Below are 19,072 nucleotides of genomic sequence, written 5' to 3'. Positions count from 1 at the left end.
ATATTCATAATGTTGATATGTTGAATAATGAAATGATAATTGTTTTCTTAATAGAATTGTGTGTACTGTGAAATATGTAATAAGTAGCTAATAAAACAAATGTATTACATAATTTCATTACTACAGACAAAACACAAAGTGACAAGAACACTTACAAATATGGGTGTATACAGGGAAAGTGAAGCGAGCAAAAAAGTAGAAGTAGTAGCAGAAACAATTCATAACCTAACTGATTATTTTCATGCAAATAAATGATTGCTCTGTTTCAAAGCTGCTATTTACCCTATGTATATGTATCGCTTGATGTGATTGGACCCTAAGGAAAGAAGTGTGAGTAAAATGTACATAAATATGGCCATATACAGGGAAAGTACAGTCATAAAAAACAACAGAACTATCAGAAAGTGCTGATAACTCTATTGATTATCTTTATGCACAAAAAGGATTCCTGTCTTTCAAGCTTGTGTCTTCCCGTATGTATATGTTTCATATGATGTGACTGGACTCTAAGGGAATTACTGTAAGAACCTACTTGAAGGATACGTCTACAAATAAAATACATTTTTTAGTTTCTGACTGTTACAGAAGAAAACCATGTGGCCTAGATATGTCAGTAAAGGAAAAAAGAGTGAGTCAGACATGTGATGTCATCAGTGATGTCATCAATGACATTTGTGATGTCATCTTTGATGTTGTGCTTGTTAGTCTTAGCAGTGCACGGTGGTGGCGCGAGTTATGTTTGCTTAGTTTACCATAACTGGCGAATTTCAGGGGTTTTTCGGTTTTTACTTGGAACCATAACATCCCTTTAACAAAGTTTTTCACTGAATTCAATAGGTTTTTAGTAGCACAACTTAACCATAACATCCCTTTAACAAAGTTTTTTCACTGAATTTCATAGGATTTTAGTAGCGCAACTTAACCATAACGTCCCTTTAACAAAGTTTTTTCACTGAATTTCATAGGTTTTTAGTAGCACAATTTAATAATAACTCTGACTTTATGAACATATCAAATTGAACATACTGAACCTCCTCTACTGAGTTTGATGTCCTCGAACTCTTTTAATGTCCGTGGACATGTTCGGACAACAGCACCACTACAAAAAAACTCTGGGGGGGTATGTTTAATAGTTGTATCATAACATATGAACATTTTACAAATTCACAAACCAAGCACACATACACATTATATGTAGTAATACATAAGAAGTGTAACCCATATATGTAACGCACTAACCATTCATTTAAATACAATATGTTCTAAAATGGAATATACCAAAAGAAGAAAGATAGGCTTCCAACATAATTACCTCACAGACACTCCACAACCAAGAACAATAGCAGATCTACGGACCACTCAGAACATACCTTACCTGAAATAGTAAGTGTACTGCATTTTACTCATATATTTATAAACTTTCTGTATTAGATAAAAAAAAAATGATATTATGTTTTTTTGTCTCACAGAAATGTCTAGTACTCTGGAGTGGCTAGAGGAGCATTTCCCACATGAGGAAATGTCAGAAGATAGTGAATCTAATGGTAGACACTTTACAATGTAAACCATTTAATTATTATTATTTTATATACATTGAACATATATATTTTTTTTGTACAGAACATACCAAAATAGAAAGCACTACAGAAAAAGCTGTTATGGATAAGACTCTTCACAGCATACAAGAAAAAAATTGATCTATTGTTGGCTAATTTTAATAATTTGAAAACCTTTGTGGAAGATCATTTTAAACAAAAAACCACATACTATTCTCCCACATGTGCCTGTCCCCCCTCACCATATCCCAACAATTATCCCCAAACCCTCTCCATGAACCAAAACGTTTTGATGAGACTTCCATCCCTTCTTCACCTCATACAAATCCTGTTGAAACCCCTAATTCTCCTGTTTTTGTTTCAGTTTCTGCCTCACCTTCTCTGTCATAAATTAATCATAGATGTTAAATAAAGTTACATTTTTATATTGTGTTCTAATTCATTTCATGTTTTTTTTTTAATAAGCAATTTAGGTGTCCACGGACAGTGCGGTTGTCCGGAATGTCCGTAAAGAAACGAAAATGGAGGTGTCCTGAAGAACACTATACCTGTCCGTACTGTTCGCTAGCAAGTTGAAACTGCGCTAAGAACAAATGCGGTGTCCTGAAATGTTCGTAAATAAACAAAATAGGGGTGTCCTGAGAACGGTATGCATGTCCGTTTTGTTCGTAGGCAGGTGTAAACTGTTTTAAGAACACATCAAGTGCCCTATAATGTTTGTAAATAAAAGACATAGGGGTGTCCTTAAAACACTATACCTCTCGGTAATATTTGCATGCAAGTTGAAACTGTTCTAAGAACACACGCGGTGTCCTGAAATGTTCGTAAATAAACAAAATAGGGGTGTCCTGAGGAATCTATTCCCGTATGTATTGTTCGCAACCAAGTTGAAACTGTTCTAAGAACACATGTGGTGTCCTCAAATTTGCGTAAATAAACAAAATGGAGGTGTCCTGAGAACCCCATGTCTGTCCGTATTGTTCGCAAGCAAGTTGAAACGGTTCTAAGAATAAATGCTTGTCCGTAACTGTTCTTTTGATGTGTGACACACTTTTAATTACTTCAGGACCCGAACAGTGTCCATAGAACATCAACGCACATGTGCAAACCAATGTCGGTGCATTTGTGTCCTGCGGACAGCCGCTCCCTTCGCGGACATGTTCGCGAAGCGATCATGTGACCGCGCCCACGCTAATTGTTTTTTATGAATGCGGACAATGTTTGTGTCCCCGAACAATTTAAAAGTATATTTTCAAGTAACCCACAATATTTTTCAATAGAAACTCACCATAGCACAAGTCCCACATACTAATCCTGAGTTTCTACATACTTTTTGAAACTTTGTGAACCTTTTTTTGTGTTTGATCTGTCAGCGGACAGCGCGCATGTCCGTGAACTGCGTACAAGCACCCCTATAAAAGACCATGCCCTAGAGCGTATTCTCATTGTGTTTCTGGTTATTCTACAGAGCACAGCAAATTTTACTGCCACCTGCAGATTTCCATCTTGAACCTGATGGCATCCATGGCTGCACTGCTGCCACCTTTTGCTGCATCTGCCTCAGCGATACCCCCATCCCCTCCACCACCACCTCCTACCCAAGGGCCTGAAGAGGGGAACAGGAGTGAAGATGCAGAGGAGGAAGAAGAGGATGACGAGGATGAGGTAGTTGAACTCCCTACTACCCGCACTCGGCGTGAGTCTTGGGTGTGGCGGTTATTTACCATTCATGGGAATGGTCCTAAGGCTTGTGCGAACCAAGTCACCTGCAACGAGTCTCAGTCGCGAGAGGCTTGGTTCATACAACTTTGGGACCAATACCATGAAGCGACACCTAAGGTCATTTCACACTGGGGCCATTCGCAGGGTTGTACCTTGCGAGGAGCGTAGCAGGTTGACTTCCTCTACTTCATCCTCCGTTTCTGATCCTGTCACCACAAGGAAAACTCCTATGGGACAGCGTATTCCTCAAGCTGCCTCACAGGCCATACACAATGCTGATGACTCTTACCTTTCGAGGGTCACAGTTGTGTGTATGTACTGCGATGCAGTACTCTGCAGGGGGGGGCACTTTGAAGTGCTTTTGATACTATCATCTCAGAGCACGAGAAGATCTGCTCACTACCCAAATAAAACCCATTCTACATCTTCCTCTCTCAGCGCACCCTTTCTTATCCCCGTGGTTGGTGTCCCCCCCTTTACCCTCCTTTCCTCTCCTCTCCTAGTGTGTCTTGTATAAAAAAACAAAAAAAATATAAAATAACAAAAAAAATAAGGCTCTTTTCAGAGCCGCCTGTCACAGTTAAAAAATAGAAGTGAAAATAAATGAAGCAGGGCCCTTTGTATTTTTTAGAAGTCCGCGGACAATCCGCAGACATCTAAAATTTTGGGGTTGCTGCACTATCATAACCATTGCAATTTTCTCTGGGAGGAAATGGTGGCTCTGAAAAGAGCCTTTAGATGGTGTTTGTGTTTGAAAAATTATAAATACTCAACACCTACTACAAAATGGATGCTGTAATTCTAAAAAAGGTCGCAATGTATTTTGTATATGTCTTAGAAAAATCTGATTGCCAGCATAAGCTAGATGGACTCCATCTCTGCGAAAAATGTATGTACTACGAAACATAATATCTTCATTGTGAAAAAAGGACATGCCAAAATCTCTTAGAAAGGCACAAACAGCCTTATTGAAATTGTGCCTTTCTTTCTCCATTTGTGGACCATATGAAGAAGAACGAAGCCACATTTGTCTCTGCGCAATCCGTGAAAAAATTACTTCAGAATTTGGAAACATGCCCATGACCTTCCCAAGTCCTTCTTTCATTGCAAATTGCAAAGAAATTCCAGACACATGTCCAGAATTGTTCCCTCCACAATGAATTAAAATTATATCTGGATGTTGCTATGTCTCCAAAGTAGCACAGAGAGGTAGCAAGTCCAACCACTTCATTCCACGTATTCCATGCCAGTGTAGTTCGTCATGTGGAAATCCAAGATCTACAGCTACTCCACAGCATTCTGCATGCACCTTCAATCAATGTATCTACGAGTCTCCCAAAATCCAAACAATCTGTTTTCTGAAACACACAGCCATAGCTATCTGTTCTTCTCTCAGCAAAAAGAGTATGTGAGACACTCTCTCCTGGCACAACACACCCACTAAACTTTCCTGACCAATCCCTTTCTATGCTCATTCTAATTTGCATGGCTTCCCAACCCAAAAATCCCCGGATGTAACTCACGATGTCCGCGAACTACCACCATGTTCGCAGACATATCGTAACATGGACAGCCCTTCTACCATTTCCACTTCACTCTCTGTGCCATTCCCTCATTGGATGTAGCTAAGAAGTCACATTACCATCTACCAATCACATAGAAGACCTGTACATCTAACTGCATCATCATAGATCAGTACTGCAAATGTACTGTGAATATCTCTGAGTACAAGTGTCATTTCATTGGAAAGCACCTTCTACAAGAAATACTGTACAAGTCTCCAAGATTTCTACTTGCAGCTTCATGCATATCCATATGCATAAACACAAACTACAGGTATGCATATTTTCTGTAAATGACATGTACAATTCTTCTAGTTTCATATAAACAGATTAACTGACTTTTGGCTTGTATAATCTGTAAAATGAACTTACTGTCTTTTTTCCATCTCCTAAAATCAACTGTCACTTACAAACCTTTATACTATTTAATTTCTTTTTACACACACATATTCAAATCATTTTGAAGTAACATTTTTTAAATAAAATATATAGACTGCATATAGTCAAACAAAATTGCATGCACACACTATGTTCAAATCTCAAACAACAATACTTGTACAATAACATAAACATTGTTTTATTTATTTATGTATTTACTTATATTTATATAGCGCAAGCAGCCCATGAAATTGAGGCACTATTACTTGCAAGAGCTTAGTTACAGGAATAGTGGTATTCAGTGGTACATTATGAATTTCACAAGGCATAGTACAGATATTCTGTTTGCTACAATTAGTCATTGCAATACAATGTATTCATTGAGAACATATGATATGTATTCAACTGGTGCGACGTATCTTATGTGAATAAGATAGTTTTAATGGTTTTGAGGAAGGCGCTGAGGATGTCAATTAAAAAATTTAAAAAAATCTATGTCTAAATTAAAAACAGTGCTATATACAAACAAAATTACTGACTTGTTTCTTTTACAATTGCAGTGAAGACCATTCTCCTGAAAAGAAGCAGCCGAATTTGAAGTACAAAGAACAACTAAGAAGTAACCTGCTCATTTTAGAAAAAAAGTAAGTTGAATACCACCATAATATTTGTATTATTACTCAAACACACTGTAAGGTTAATTCATGCTATTTCTGTGCCTAATAACAGAGATTGTGCACCATTCTGTCCAAAAATCCCCATTTGTTAAACAGCGATTTACTGCCAGAATGCCCCACAAATTCCTATTTTTCGACACACAAATTACCCAACTCAGCCGCTAGAATTTTGATGTTATAGAACAAACAACTATTTTAATTGTATAGCATTAGATTTACTATTTGTACTTCTCCACACCACTAGCTTACTTTTTTCTGTCATCTGAACCCCAGTTTAGTAACACATTAATTCAAGAATACCCATCCCTACTAGTTGTAGTTGCCCAATGCACAATCACACACCATTACATACATCTTTATCATCTTACTCAAACACTCATGCACACAGCACATATACATTGCAGAACAACCCAGCTCATACCTTCTTTATTTTTTTCAACAGACCCTAAAGAATGCCTACCAAAAATCAAGTCCATAGAAAAAAACGCAGAAGTAGAGCAAATGAAAATAAAAGTGTCCAACATAAGCATCCATCTCTAGCAGAATTTGTAAAAAAAAAGTTGAAACAAAACAGCTAATACAGTCATTTAGTGAAACAAAAGAAGTTTCAAGTACAGAAACTTTGCCTCCTCTATCAAAATGTAAAACAAACCAGAAAACAATTAACAAAAAATCAGCTATCACGACAGATAAAACTGATTATATAAATCTTGATATAGTGCAAAGTAAGCATACCAAGAAAAGTATTTTAGCCAAAATGTTCCGTCACAGAGACCTTCAAAATCTTATAAAAACAGGAGAGAAACCAGGTTAAACCCTTAAAACCCATCATAGGAAATTAATCTTAGAAGCGTTGATAGACAGTGCAATTCTTCTCAAAAGAAAGTTATTTATTTTAGTGTTAAACAAAATGAAACCACTAACAAAGCTAATGACTAAAGTACAAAAAAGACTTCTCAATAAACTAAATGTCAACAGAAAGAACTTCTTAAATATCTGCAGAGGTGAATGGAGTCACACTTCAAGCACCGAACCATACTTTAATGAAGAAGCATACAAACAAAATCAAACACATACAATTGCCATACATAGCAGTGGTCAAGGTTATGAAAAAGTTAATAATACCATAATGGAACAAGAAGTACTGCTTACAAAAATCTTAGAATTATCTCTACATTCAACTGAATCAGAAAGTCTAGTGTACAAATGGCCATGCACGTCAATGTGTAACATTCCCAAAAAAAATGTCGTCTTTACGCCAATTCCTCAATCAATATGTGAAAGGCAAAGACAAAATCAAAATTAAACTACTGCAAAATATGGATACCTGTCCAGTGCGCAGGTACACAGGACTACAAGGACATTCATTGGCCTGCATTACAGGATCTGCTTGCAAAACCACCTTCCATGATATCAAAAGGATATCAACACATCATTCAACTATAAGTAATCTAGTCTATAAACTGTACTATGCTAAAACTCCTGCTTTAGCACTAGCCTATTTAAATAACATTCTTCTAGATGGTACAGCAAAAGACCTACTTGAAGAAATCAACTATATCCAGAAAAAATATTTTGGAAGTGAAAGCCAATTACAGAATGAAATAGCTTTAAACCGAATTAGCAACAATTCTACGCATGGCAACCTTTTACTACACACATACATAAAAGAAATACTAAAATTTAAAAGTACATCAGCTGAAGTACCAAACCTTTCATACAAAATAGAAGACAATGAAGATTCTAAATGGTTTGAATTAGCTCTCTACTTTATAGCAGAAAACAAATATGAAAGAACTGATCCCTTAATACTTTGCAGTTACTGCACTACAAAACTTGAAAACAACCAAACTCCTTCACATGCTATCACAAATAATTTGGAATTGTATCCACTACCAAAACCCCTACAACAACTTAATTTATATGAGAGCATCATAATTCAAACAGTTCACCCATTTCAAGCAATAATACGCATTCAACCAAAAACAGCAAAATTACCTCCCTCTGAATTAGTGAAAGGTATTTGTGGAAAAGTAGTGTATTTACCATTAGATCTGAAAGGAAATGTGCACACTCTACGAGTACAACATCCAATGCAGCAATCTTTAATTATCTTAGTAAATGGAGTACCTACAAAAGACAAAAAAATATGGCAACAGCTGGTAGATTTACATAAAGTTAGACAAGCCTTGCAATTTCTTAAAGAGAATAATGTATACTACAAAGACATTAATATTGAAGAAAACTTGAAGGATACAATTGAAATAATTCAAGAGACACAAGAAGCTGGTCAATTTGAGCTCAAAGATCCTGCTACAATATCAAATACCATTATACAATTCATCCATTGCACTCTAATGACACCATAGAAGATGCTCTAGAAACGTTCCAAACGCGTCAAACAAAAGGGTCACCAATCACCATATGGGAAAAAAAGTATAGAAGAACGTGCTTTTCCTCTACTCGTTCCTACTGGCAAAGGAGGAAGGTACGATGATAGACCTATTCAAATACCAGCATCAGAATACCAGTCATTACGGATGTATTCTGAAGATCCCAGATTTAGACAAAATGTGGAATACATATTACACCTACTCTTTGAAAGTGAACTAGCAACTTTATGTTGCAGAGTTGCACACACATTAAAATCAGGATCCCACTTTCAAAATATGTCAGCTACACAATTATTACAAAAAGTGCAACAAAAAGATGAGGTTTTACAATAAAATATTACAAATCTATTAGCAAATATGCGTGGTACTAAAGAGTACTGGTTTTGATGTCATGGAGATGTACGTTGTATGATCAGCAACCTTGGCCCACCCACTTGGTTTGTTACTTTAAGTTGTGCAGAATATGCATGGGAAGATTTACATGATTTCCTATGGATATCAAACAAAAACAAAACAAACATAGATATACTAACACCTGGAGATCTTTGTTCTTTGAATCCTGTTAATGTTTCAAGATATTTTCACCATCGCTTCATTGCTATGCTACACTTTATTTGTAATAAAACTGTTCCTCCCCTTGGAGAAGTGCACCACTTCTTTTGGAGAAAAGAATACCAAGCCAGAGGAGCACCACAAATCCACATGCTTTTATGGATTAAAGATGCTCATAAATTTGGTCAAGACAGTGATGCCACTGTTTTACAGTTTATTGAAAAATATGTTGCTTGTGAAATTCCATCAGAAGCCACAAATAGTGATCTCCATGCACAAATTTTACAATTTCAAAGACACGAATGTGGCAAATATTGTTGTTGCAAATACAAAAAACAAAGGGAAATACTACACCAAATGCCAGATTTCCCTAGACCGGTTACAAATACAGGTCAAGTGAACAACCTCATGTCTTCAGTTAGATATAGTGTTAAAGGTAAGTCACCTAAAAATACATATTACATAAAAAGAACAGAAGAAGAAAAATATATCAATAATTACAATGCAATCATTGCCCACTTATGGAATGCAAATATAGATGTGTGGTACATTGCAGACAATTACACTGCAGTTGCACGATATGTTACAGCATACTTAAGCAAAGCAGAAAAAAACAGTGCTCCAAGACCTCTGGAATGACCTGTCATCAGATAAAACAGTGTCTCAGAAAATATACAGCTTGGGCATAAAAATGCTCTCCCATGGAGAATGTGGATCCTATGAAGCAGCAGATCGTTTAACTGATACTGCATTGTATGGTAAATCTGAAAATATAGTATGGCTAAGTCTTGGTCCTGCTAAATCTAGAAAAATAGTTCTAAAATCATACGAAGATATAGAAACAATAGCCAAATATGATCCCAACAGCCGAGACATTTTAAAAAACAATTTATTGGACACATACTAGCCAAACAGAAGTAATACTTTGGAAACCATTTGTCTATACCACATAGCCCAAAACTTCACATAATATAATTGATGAAAAAAAAGGTAAATACAGAGTGACAAACTGTAAAGGCAGCTTAGTAAAACTCACCAAACCAAATTTAATTAATCATATTAAATTGTCTTTAAAGACTCCTCAACATAAAGAACTATATTACATGTCCGTGCTACAACTCTTTAAACCATGGAGAAAAGAAGAAGAAATACGAGATAACTATTACTCATATGAAGACACTTTCAAAGCAAATGATAGCACTATAACTGATGTAAGCTTTACACAGTACAAAACAATGTTGCACAATGAACAGCAACACGAAGAAGAACTCCAGGCCCAACTAGATAATGACACATCTGACAGTAGTCATCCTTCTGTAACAGGAAGCCAAGAACCACTTGGAGAACCACTAATAACAAATCAGGCAGAATTAGCTATGACAGAAGTAGAAAACACCATGTGTCAGGATGACGATAAAGAAGACTTAACTATACTACAATCAAAACTAAACAATGAGCAGCGCAGCATTTTTCAAGAAGTAACAAAAGAAATTGCACATGGTGTACAATATGAAAACAAAGAATTTACCTGCCAAAATTACAAACCTATACTACTGTACGTCAGTGGTGAAGCTAGTTCTGGCAAAACATTCCTATTCAAAATGATCAGTAAGTTCCTTCAACAAATGACAAACAACAAACTGTCAGCTGTTGTCACTGCCCCCACAGGTTTAGTTGCCTACAACACAGCCAGTGGCACTGTACACCGATTACTACTCCTGCCAGTAGAACACCAAAACAAATTAGACTATTACAAACTTTCTACAGAAGCTGCAATGGAACTACGCAGAGTATTAAAACAAATGAAAATGTTACTAATAGATGAAGTGAGCATGGTGTCCAACCTAATGTTGGCTTTGATTCACCTCCGATTACAAGAAGTACTCAAAACAAACTACGAAGAGCTCTTTGCAGGAAAACACATTATTGTTTTCAGAGATCTTCTTCAATTGACACCAGTAAAAGGTGAGCCTATTTTTAAAACATTAGGACACAATCTCTGCCATAAAACTGTTGGCAGAATTGGAAATGTCAACCTTTGCAACATTTCCAATACAGAGAATTAACATAAAACATGCGGCAATCTGCAGATCTCACGTATGCCAACATCATATTGAAAACCCGGCACATTCATGCACTTTATGGCAATAATGCATGTGCTACAGATGTTATGGAACAATTAGCCCATAAAAATGTCAATTGTATGGCCTTAATGCCAACTCTTGCAAGCTGTTTCAAATTCAATTAAATAATGTTAAATAAAGAAATGCAACCAATAATGGAAATTAGCGCCACAGACAAATTAGATGTACATGGTATGACACTACCCATGTGTGAGCAAGCCACAACAAGACTAAATAGTTTGAAAATTCAATCTCCAAAACAGCTGGGTTGGTAAAGATATTAAAATTATCCTTAAATTGCAGAGTAATGCTTAAACGTAACCTTGATGTGGACCAAGGACTAGTTAATGGAGCACTGGGTACAGTTGTTGGCTTTCAAACATACCCACGTGACAACAAAATTCAGTTTGTCAGTATTCTCAATGACAAACTTTCAGAAGTAAAAAGGATAGGGCGCTCAACAGCTTGATTCCTTCTCTTCAAAGGCATGCATGTACGCAGAGAACAATTTTCTCTAACTCTTGCATACGCAGTCACCATTCATAAATCACAAGGTCTTACCCTAGACAAAGCAATGATAGACATTGGTAACACAGTCTTTAAAGAAGGCATGAGCTACGTAGCACTATCACACGTACATACACTTGACGGTCTATTTCTAAACAACTTTGATGCAAGTAAAGTAAACACTGATATGCCTTGCATTTTAGAATAAAATAGACTTTGCTCACTATTCACCCCCGTCTAAACACATACTCTGTTCCACAATAAAGTAAAACGTTGTAAAAGAAAACTAAATCAAACAGAAATGCAACATGATGTCACTGCAAATCCTCCAAAGAGAGTAAAAGAAACTAAAACTTCATCAAGTACCACAAACATAAAAGAACCAATTAGGGAAAGTAAACCAGGTACTTCGTCAAAGAAGGAAGACAAACTAAAAAAAAAATCAATCAGATACAGAACTACCTGGTCCATTTAAACTCTCAAATATAGCTGGAGTAAGTGGCTACGCAAATGTAGCAATGAATATTCTATTTCAATTTCCACCAATTGTTGACAACATTTACTTACACAGTACAGACCAATTGTGTTTGCAAATGTTAGTACTTCATAGAAACACAACAAACAATCCTGACAACACGTATAGTGTTTATGGAATAAGACAAAAATAGTGTTTATGGAATAAGACAACAATTGGACTACTGTGCTGGAATGGTTAACTTCACTATAAACTCACAGGAAGATCCACAAGAATTTCTAATGTACTTACTACAAGTACTGGAAAATAAAAACATACCTATGAATGAAATCTTCCAGATTTCATACATTTGGAAACATACATGCACTCTCTGCAACAATGTGACACAAGAAAAAATCCCCAATGAACGCTTTGTATATATATCAATACCTAATTGTGAATCCATTCCATTTCAGCAACTCGTACAAATGCAAACCATGGTAGATTATGTACTACCTGCAATTCGGATAATCACTCCACCTTATTAATACAAACACATAGTAAATACATAATACTAATGCTTCTATGTTACAATGCAGATGGTACCAAAAACAACTACAAGCTCACTGGATTCACACATGGTCAAGTATCACTTGGTAAGAAAACCTTCACAACAATAGGTATAATCTACCACGCAGGAGCCACAACCAATTCAGGTCACTACACTGCATATATAAAAAAGAAATGTGGATGGTTTGAATGTAATGATAGTATCATTCCTCTAAAGCAGAGATTACCAGCACATCTTTCAAATGCTTTTTTAATGTTCCCAAAACCAAAATGTATTAAATAAACAGTATTTAAACCTTAACTAAACTTGTAGTAAAAAAAAATATAAACTGTTAGAATATTCCAACAGGTATCTAACTGCCCAAAGATTCTACAACAACTAATCAGATAAATGAATACCACTAAATTAGTGCAAAAAATAGATAGTTAGAATACACCAACTGGTATTTAACTAACCCAAACTTTTACAATATCCAAACTGATTAATCAATACAACTACATTATATAAACAAATAGACAGTTAGAATATGCCAACGGGTATCTAACTGCTACAAAATTTTACAATATCCAAACAAATAAAGGATATGTAACTGCTCCAAAAATCTGGAACAAGCCAATATATAGAGCATTAGCCAGAAACAACAAGTGAACACTGAAAACAAACAAATAGACTGTAGCATAAAAGGGTTTTCTCCCTCAGACCCAATGATTTTAGCAACCTACACAGAAACTGAGCAAATTGCACGGTACACTGGTTTGTAATCTACTAAATATGAGGGTAAAAAAAAAATGTTGATTATTCAATGTTATAAGTCGTAACAAAATACCAATACTAACATGATCTTTTCTTTTATCACATAAATGAACAAGAAATACATGTACTCCAGTTACTAAACCAAACAGTATGTATATCATAATAAGTACAACCATCACAGCATATCACACCCATAGTGGCTTATAACTTTGTTTCTGATAAATTTGTTTTTGGATCCCAAAGTTATAAGCTACTATGAGTGTGATATGCTGCAGTGGTTGTGGCCAGGGCATAGAGTCTTGGGTGCATGGCCATATGGCCATGCTCGCAAGACTCAATGCCCTGGCCACAACCACCGCAGCGTATCACACCCATAAAGTCAAACATTTTAACTATGCCTTATGGGAACTTTTAATATCCACAGACATAATGAGTGTTCTTAGAACACTTTCAACTTGCCAGCGAACAATATAGACAGCGTCCTCAGGACACCCCCATTTTGTTTATTTACAAACATTTCAGAACACCGCGAGTGTTCTTAGAACAGTTTCAGCTTGCTTGCGAACAACACATACAGCGTCCTCAGGACACACCCTTTTTGTTTATTTATGAACATTTAGCGGACACCACGAGTGTTCTTAGAACACTTTCAACTTGCCAGCGAACAATACAGACAGCGTCCTCAGCACACCCCCATTTTGATTATTTACGAACATTTAGCGGACACCACAAGTGTTCTTAGAACACTTTCAACTTGCCAGCGAACAATACGGACAGCATCCTCAGGACACCCCCATTTTGTTTATTTACAAACATTTCAGAACACCGCGAGTGTTCTTAGAACACTTTCAGCTTGCAAGCGAACAAGGTGACAGCGTCCTCAGGACACCCCCATTTTGTTTATTTACGAACATTTAGCGGACACCACAAGTGTTCTTAGAACACTTTCAACTTGCCAGCGAACAATAGGGACAGCGTCCTCAGGACACCCCCATTTTGTTTATTTACGAAAATTTAGTGGACACCACGAGTGTTCTTAGAACACTTTCAACTTGCCAGCGAACAATACGGACAGCGTCCTCAGGACATCCCCATTTGGTTTATTTACGAACATTTCAGAACACCGCAAGTACTCTTAGAACACTTTCAACTTGCCAGCGAACAATACGGACAGCGTCCTCAGGACACCCCCATTTTGTTTATTTACGAACATTTCAGGAAACCACGAGTGTTCTTAGAACACTTTCAACTTGCTAGCGAACAATCCGGACAGCGTCCTCAGAACACCCTCATTTTGTTTATTTACGATCCATTTCAGGACACCGCGAGTTTTCTTAGAACACTTTCAACTTGCCAGCGAACAATACGGACAGCGTCCTCAGAACACCCTCATTTTGTTTATTTACGATCCATTTCAGGACACCGCGAGTGTTCTTAGAACACTTTCAACTTGCCAGCGAACAATACGGACAGCGTCCTCAGGACACCCCCATTTTGTTTATTTACAAACATTTCAGAACACCGCGAGTGTTCTTAGAACAGTTTCAGCTTGCTTGCGAACAACACAGACAGCGTCCTCAGGACACACCCTTTTTCTTTATTTATGAACATTTAGCGGACACCACAAGTGTTCTTAGAACACTTTCAACTTGCCAGTGAACAATACGGACAGCCTCCTCAGGACACCCCCATTTTGTTTATTTACGAAAATTTAGTGGACACCACGAGTGTTCTTAGAACACTTTCAACTTGCCAGCGAACAATACGGACAGCGTCCTCAGGACATCCCCATTTGGTTTATTTACGAACATTTCAGAACACCGCAAGTACTCTTAGAACACTTTCAACTTGCCAGCGAACAATAGGCATAGCGTCCTCAGGACACCCCCATTTTGTTTATTTACGAACATTTCAGGACACCACGAGTGTTCTTAGAACACTTTCAACTTGCCAGCGAACAATACGGACAGCGCCCTCAGAACACCCTCATTTTGTTTATTTACGATCCATTTCAGGTCACCGCGAGTGTTTTTAGAACACTTTCAACTTGCCAGCGAACAATACGGACAGCGTCCTCAGGACACCCCCATTTTGTTTATTTACGAACATCTCAGGACACCGCGAGTGTTCTTAGAACACTATCAACTTATCTACGAACAAAACGGACAGGCATACCGTTCTCGGGACACCCCCATTTTATTTATTTATGAACATTTCAGGACACCGGGTTCTCAAAACTTGCCAGCGAACAATACGGACAGCGTCCTCAGGACACCCCATTTTGTTTATTTACGAATATTTCAGGACACCGCAAGTACTCTTAGAACACTTTCAACTTTCCAGCGAATAATACGGACAGTGTCATCAAGACACCCCCATTTTGTTTATTTACGAACATATCAGGACACCGCAAGTGTTCTTAGAAAACTTTCAATTTACCAGCAAACAATACGGACAGCGTCCTCAGGACACCCCCATTTTGTTTATTTATGAACATTTCAGGTCACCGCAAGTGTTCTTAGAACACTTTCAACTTTCCAGCGAACAATACGGACAGCGTCCTCAGGACACCCCCATTTTGTTTATTTACGAACATTTCAGGACACCGCGAGTGTTCTTAGAACACTATCAACTTATCTACGAACAAAACGGACAGGCATACCATTCTCAGGATACCCCCATTTTATTTATTTACAAACATTTCAGGACACCGTGAGTGTTCTTAGAACAATTTCAACTTACCAGCGAACAATAGGGACAGCCTCCTCAGAACACCCCCATTTTGTTTATTTACGAAAATTTAGTGGACACCACGAGTGTTCTTAGAACACTTTCAACTTGCCAGCGAACAATACGGACAGCGTCCTCAGGACATCCCCATTTGGTTTATTTACGAACATTTCAGAACACCGCGAGTACTCTTAGAACACTTTCAACTTGCCAGCGAACAATACGGACAGCGTCCTCAGAACACCCTCATTTTGTTTATTTACGATCCATTTCAGGACACCGCGAGTGTTTTTAGAACACTTTCAACTTGCCAGCGAACAATACGGACAGCGTCCTCAGGACACCCCCATTTTGTTTATTTACGAACATTTCAGGACACCGCGAGTGTTCTTAGAACACTATCAACTTATCTACGAACAAAACGGACAGGCATACCGTTCTCGGGACACCCCCATTTTATTTATTTATGAACATTTCAGGACACTGGGTTCTCAAAACTTGCCAGCGAACAATACAGACAGCGTCCTCAGGACACCCCATTTTGTTTATTTACAAACATTTCAGGACACTGCAAGTACTCTTAGAACACTTTCAATTTACCAGCAAACAATACGGACAGCGTCCTCAGGACACCCCCATTTTGTTTATTTATGAACATTTCAGGTCACCGCGAGTGTTCTTAGAACACTATCAACTTATCTACGAACAAAACGGACAGGCATACCATTCTCACGATACCCCCATTTTATTTATTTACGAACATTTCAGGACACTGTGAGTTTTCTTAGAACAATTTCAACTTACCAGCGAACAATACGGACAGTGCCCTCAGGACACCCCCAACTTGTTTACATAAGGACATTTCAGGACAACGCAAGTGTTATTAGAACAGTTTCATCTTGCTTGCAAACAACACGGACACATATTGCGTCCTCAGAACACCCCCATTTAGTTTATTTAGAAGATTTCAGAACAGCCGTGTTGTCCGCAGACAAATCGAACACAATAAGAGGGTCTATCACATACAAAAATACAACATTTAACCCATCTTATACTCTCCCACCCTCCCCAAACACTCTTACACACCAACACACTCTACTAAATACAATTATTCAACCAAGTTTCACCGCGCTGTCCGCGGACGTCCGCGAATCCAAGATGGCATGCGCTACTGAAAATCTGACGCGCTTCACGCTCTACGCCGTCCAATCAGCAAACACGTTGCATGTCTGCGGATATGATGTAAGCCGATTGGCCATTCAGGACACTGTCCACAGAGCGAACAGGGAATTGTGTCCGCCAACCGAACACAGATATCACTAATATTTGTACCTATTTTTTGGTCATTTTAAAAAAAAATACTGGACAGATTTTCACCAAAGCACGTTTTTGGGACCAAGCCGCTACTCCTGGTCTAAATTTGGTGAAAATCCGTCCAGCGGTTTGGGCTGTAGGCGCGAGCAAAGTTTTTTCCCCATTCAGTCTATGGGAAAAAAACGGTTTTGGGACCCCCCTTATAACTTTGCCCCACCCGGGACGAATCCTCACCAAGCTTTGCAAAAGAATTCAGTGTAGGCCATATACTTATTTTGCAAAGTTTTGTGAGGATTTGTCCAGGGGGACTGAAGCTATAAGCCGCCCAAAAAGTGCTCTTCCTATGGAAACATCAACTTAACCATAACTACATGGCTACTACTGTGGCCATGTAATTACAGGCCCTGCTGCGTGTTATGGTAAAGTTGCTCAACCCATGGGAACAACACTTTTTGGCCAGCTTATAACATTGCCTCCCCTTGACAAATCCTCACCAAACTTTTCAAAGAAAGTATATGCCCCCTCGGATGGATTTTGCGAAGTTTGGTGAGATTTATCACGGGCGGGCAAAGTTATAGGTTGGTCCCAAAAGGTGTGGTTTTCCTCATATTTGCAATGGAAAAGAAATGTGCTCACACCTACAACCCAAACTGCTAGACGGATTTTCACCAAATGTGCGCCAGGAGCAGCAGCTTGGACCCAAAAGCGTGCTTTTGTAAATTTGATGTATATCCATCCAGTAGTTATTTTTTAAAAACAGCCAAAAAGTAGGTAAAACAATTGTTATATCTGTGTAAAGTCCTTATTTGGTCCATGGACAGCCCTTTAAACCAATTAGGGCCCGGCGTGAGGTACTCAGACATTTAACATCCATTTAACATCCGGAAGAAAGGAGAGCAGCATCGTGGGCTGCAGCACCTTCCATTTACATCATGGAAGGCTGCAGGAGCAGTGTTTCATCACTGCGTGGAAGGTAAGCCCTGATGGGCTTTATTGGAAGGATTTCTGAAAAAATGATCTCTGTGGTTGCTGCGATCACTCATAAATGAGATAATTCAACAAGATTGAATTGTTTGAATGTACTTTCTTAATCCTACCTCCTCACTGCTAAGGTGCACTCTTGTTGCTGGGTTTGCCATCCACCTCAGACTTTAGTAAAAGAAAAAAGTAGTTTGAAAATGGCCGCTATGTTTGCATTTGCTGTGCTGATGGCTTGCTAAGCCTGCTGGCCAAATGAATGGGCAGACCAGTGACTATTTTTGCAATAACATGGCACCGGCAGGCGTTAGCGTCCTCTCACTCTCAAGGCCCCCAGCAGTAAGGCCCTGTCTGTTCCTGTCCAGGCTGTGGAGGGCCTTGAGAGCCACAGATTCAAAGCTCTAACTATGCTACGTCCCTGGAATAATGACTTGACTGCTTCATTGCCTCTGGTTCAAAAGCCATCTACGATCCCTGATGTCATGAACGTGAGTTTGGCTGTCCTCCAACACTAACTCTCCTTAGGTGTCTTCAGTACCTCTCAATTCCTCCATCCTAGCCTTAACTAACTTCATTCTTTTCACTGCATTGTTTACACTCTTTTGTGTTTAGCATTACTTGTGCACCACCTGCATTGCATTTCTTGCTGCCTTCATTTTAAAATCGAATTGGGGTGTGTTTTTTAAATCAAATTGTGGTGTGCTTTTAAAATTGAATTTGGGGTGTACTTTTACAATCAAATCTGGGTGTTTATAGCATTACCTGTGCACCATCTGCATTGCATTAAAGCCACCCTCATCAC

Source organism: Ambystoma mexicanum, chromosome 5p (genome assembly GCF_040938575.1).
Source record: "Ambystoma mexicanum isolate Mex_15411 chromosome 5p, UKY_AmexF1_1, whole genome shotgun sequence".
NCBI classification, from domain to species: Eukaryota; Metazoa; Chordata; class Amphibia; order Caudata; family Ambystomatidae; genus Ambystoma; species Ambystoma mexicanum.
This window is presented reverse-complemented; position numbering follows the sequence as displayed.